The 4,525-nt window shown below is 35.6% G+C and overlaps 1 pseudogene; it reads right to left on the bottom strand.

The window, feature by feature from the left end:
• Nucleotides 1-3,944: 3,944 nt before the first annotated feature.
• Nucleotides 3,945-4,525, bottom strand: LOC100583526 (annotated as a pseudogene).

Here is a 4,525-nt window from a genome sequence, read left to right as displayed (position 1 = left end):
TTTAACGGATTTAAATGACAAAAGGTTTTCTCCTAAGGAAAATTCGGCTGAATGATCTTATGAAAATGAGTTCATAATTGATGTTTGTAGGCCACAGTGAAAAATTATAAGATTGACATAAATATTTTAGAATTAAAAAGCATATTAGCTAAAATCAGATGTGATAATTAAAACTTGAAAAGTAGCTTAAGATAGAGAAGAAATGCAATGTATCCAAGAGAGGAAAAAAGCTTAGTTGGAGGAATCCCTAAGCAGAGTATAGAGGCTGGTTTGCCTTTACGGGCATTGGGAGAGCGGTTTCCATTTGATGTAAAGTGAACTCAAATCTCTGCACACGTGCTCTCTCTCTCTCCACACACATAAACGCATGCATACGTGCGTGCACACACACACTTTAATTCTAGCACAAAATATTAATGACCTTGGAGAATGTGAGTCTTGAGAAGCAGCCAGCTGGATACAGAAGAGTGAAACACAGTGTGAATGAAAGACATTGAACAATGCTTTGAACCTGTGCCCAGTAAATTGAGCAATGAGTGACTATATTTTTATAGATCATCTAATCTCTATTCTATAAATTATTTTGCAATCTAGTAATAATAGGCTAAGTGTGTGCGCTGTTCTGCGGTGGTCAGGTGAGAGAACATATAATCCCAAGACACTAAATGGGAGACACATTATGAATAATTAATATTTCTAACAGTATTTTGGGATTATCAGCTTGTTGGGAGATTAGTATGAATTATCATAATTTCTAACTTTCTGAAGAGTTCAGAAAGTGTTAGTTCTGAAATTGATAGACTTATAAACATTCCTAACACCCATAGCATTTTTCTATTGATGTTTTCTATGTTTGCATAGATTTTCATGATTTTAAAATGCTTTTATAATCAGGCTCTTGAGAGAACAAATTAGCCCTGACATTTTAAACTCGTATAGCAGAAAGTTCCTGAGAAAACCAATGATGGGAAATTTCATGGGAAGTCATGAAGGAGACTTTTAGGGACTCACATAGTAAAATCACATTGGACCTCAAAGTCTTCCAAACAAACCGTTTCTTCATTCCACAGTGATCTCAAAGTTGTGATTTATCCAACATTTGGAGGTCATGGCCTCCTTTTCTTCCTATTTCTACTCTCACTATTCCCCCATACCTGACTGTATGTTTCCCCCTTGATTTTCTAGTATATACTCTGAAGAATATAGTGGACCATAGGTTTTGATGAGGGGTCAAGTAAAAGAGGACCCTTAAACATACTTGGTGGAAGTATAAATTGATACTCTTCGAGTGGTGCAAAAGTAATCACAATTTTTTGCCATTAAAAGTAACCATTATTACTTTTGCACAAACCTAATATATTTCTGAAAGACAATTTGTCAGTACCTATTGAAAATCTTATTTATTTATTTATTTATTTGAAACAGGGTCTCACTCTATCATCCAGGCTGGAGTGGAGTGGTGCAATCATGGCTCACTACAGCCTCTACCTCCTGGGGTCAAGTGATCCTCCCACCTCAGTCTTCTGAGTAGCTGGGACTGCAGGTGCGTGCCACCACACTTGGCTATTTTTTAACATTTTTTTGGTAGAGATGGAGTCTCTCCATGTTGCCCAGGCTGGTCCTGAATTACTGGACTCAAGTGATCCTCCTGTCTTGGCCTCCCTATGTGCTGGGATTACAGGCATGAGTCACCATACCCAGCCAAGAGGTTTTTATATGTTGACCCAGGAATTGCTATTCTGAGAATTTATCCCAAAGAAATAGAAATATGGACAGAGTATAGCTACAGTGGTGTTCATCACAAAATTGCTTCGAAAGCTAAATATTGGAAGGCAGCCTAAATTTCTAATACAGGACAAATTAGAAAATAAAGAAGAAACCATGATACAGTCATACAATTCATACCATGTAGTCATTACAATTTTGTTGTGGTATAATATTTAATAAAATGCAAGATAAGATATTATAGTAAAAAAATAAGCTTAAAAATAATATGGTTCAGTGGCTTCTTAAATAAACTGTATATATGAAAGACATGAATATAGACAGGAACATTCTTAGAAGGAAATATGGCAAAATAAGTATAGAGTTCTCCAAAGTGGTGTGTTATATCATTTTAAAGTTTTCTCCATGTTAATTATCAGAATTTTCTGAATTCTTTATGAATAATAAAAACTGTAAATCGGGCATATAAAAGTTGGTATTGAAAGGGAATATAATAGAAAACCAATTTACAAATGATAACTTTGACAATACCAACCAACATTTCAACTAACAAGTTCTTTGAGGTCTATCTATTGTAGGTGCAGAGACAATGTTTTTTCATAGAAATACTATAACAGTTATTCATCAGTTCACTGAAGCAGGCTGACAATAAAATCTTATAAATATTATCAAGATAGCAAAGCCATGACCAAACAAGTATGCTCACTCTTGATTGCTGATGACAATGGTGGAGATATTGAAGAGTTTGGTGAGGGTCTGGTGTAGATAAAATATGAAATGGTATTTTGTTTTAGTAAATGATATATATGTCTTCAATAGCAGCTACCTATACTGTAAATAAGGAATATTTGAGTACTACATTTATGAGCAATTATATACATTTTAGTTAAATGAAAAGATAGCTCTTGAATATTATTTTATTTATAATAAACTGCAAAACAAAACAGCACACACTAAGACTAAATTCATATTTTATTCTTAAGAAAAAGGAATTTTCTTTTTACCAAGTTTCTCAATTGTGATTCACATGTATTCAAACTAATTTAAAAATGACTTTTGATTATATTGCTATATTCAACCCATCATTGAAAACAGTTAAGTCAATTCAAGTTAAATTAATAATGAGATGTCATATTTAAGATTTATCCTCCAGAATACCCATAAAAAATAAGATTGTTATATGATCCAACCACTAAAAGGTTGATAAATAAAATATAAATATAAACATAAGAGTAAGGTATTATTAGAAGCCAAAAATTGATTTAAAAGATTTCTTATCATTAACATCAAAGACAATATTTCTAAACATTAAGAAATTTTTATGGCTCTAAAAATAAGATTGACCCTCTTTCATTTGCATTCTAACTTTTGTAATATGTGTGACATATTGCAGCAAACAAGTCTGTCTGCTCAGAATAATCAGGAATAAATAATTCATCACAGATGCTGCAGATGTCGAGGACATCCTCTATTGTGCCTACCCTTTAACAAAAATAAACTCCAAAGCTGTTTGACTTGCTTCCAGTTCCTTCCAAACAGAGCCCAGCAAGAAACTGCCATTGATTTTTTTTAGAGCGAGTTGTGGAGACAGATCAATGTCAGGAAGAATAAAAACGGATTTCACCTTGAAGAACTCAGAAAGTGTTAGTTCTGAAATGAACAGACTTACAAACATTCCTAACACCCACAGGCATTTTTCTTACTAATATGCTACTCATTGTATAAAGCCAACTGTGTAATAGTAATGGGAATACTTCTTTTTCCAGGCAAGGCTTAAGAGTAAAGTTCCTGCTTAATCTTTCGAAATTCTTACCGTTATCTATCCCAGCTGCTTTGCTTGATTCTGTTTCTGCTGTTGATTTACTTTTGGGCTCAATATTAACATGTATAATAGGGTTTTGGCTTTTCTTTTATCCCAGGCACTCTAGCATAAAACACTAGCATAGGACATTTATGAGATAGGTGTTAGTTCACCCTTGTCTAAAAGTCTGGAGACTTTTCGATTTAAAGAAGTCACAAGCCCAGCTTCATGAGGCTATTAAATGATAGATCCATATTTGCTTAAATTTAAGTCTTACTATTTATTTATAGGAAGCAAGATTTATTGGTGGGCAGAAACAGGAGCGGGCACAGTGGAAAGTCTCATGAATGTAGCATCTGCCACTGGTCCAGGAGGCCACAGTTGAGGATGTATTAGGGTGGTGCAAAAGAAATTACTTTTAATGGCAAAACCCACAATTATATTTGACCCTACAGCCATCTGGGATGAGCTGCTTCTCAGCCACCATGCCTTCAAATTCATCTGACTTGAACTTGGTAAAGCCCCACTTCTCTGAGATGTGAATCATCTGCTGGTGAGGCAACTTGAACTTGGCCCTGTATAAGGCCTCAGTCACATGCTCCTTGTTCTGCAGTTTGGTGTGAATGGACATGTGAATTGGCTCATGTGAACCCTGGCCACAGTGCTCTGCGGCTTTCCAAAGGCATCTTCCATACCCATCTGGAGCCTGTCAGCTCTAGCACAGGACAACATCTTGCTGTTGTGGATGACTTGGAAGGGGTGGAACCACACTTGGATATGAAAGCCAATTTTGCTGCAAGTTTTTATCATGTATCTGTTGGCCCAAATGTGGGCATCCTCCAGGGCTTCAGAGAAAAACTGCTCATATTTATCTGACGCCACGTGGCCTCAGAGTGGAAACTCATCCATTTTTGCTTTCTTCTGTCCCAGGTCAAAAATGCGAATCTTGGCATCACAGACACCTCTGCAGAAGCCAGACTTTGGGTATGTTTTGTTTTT

This window comes from Nomascus leucogenys, chromosome 22a, assembly GCF_006542625.1.
Source record: "Nomascus leucogenys isolate Asia chromosome 22a, Asia_NLE_v1, whole genome shotgun sequence".
Lineage (NCBI taxonomy): Eukaryota > Metazoa > Chordata > Mammalia > Primates > Hylobatidae > Nomascus > Nomascus leucogenys.
This window is presented reverse-complemented; position numbering and strand designations above follow the sequence as displayed.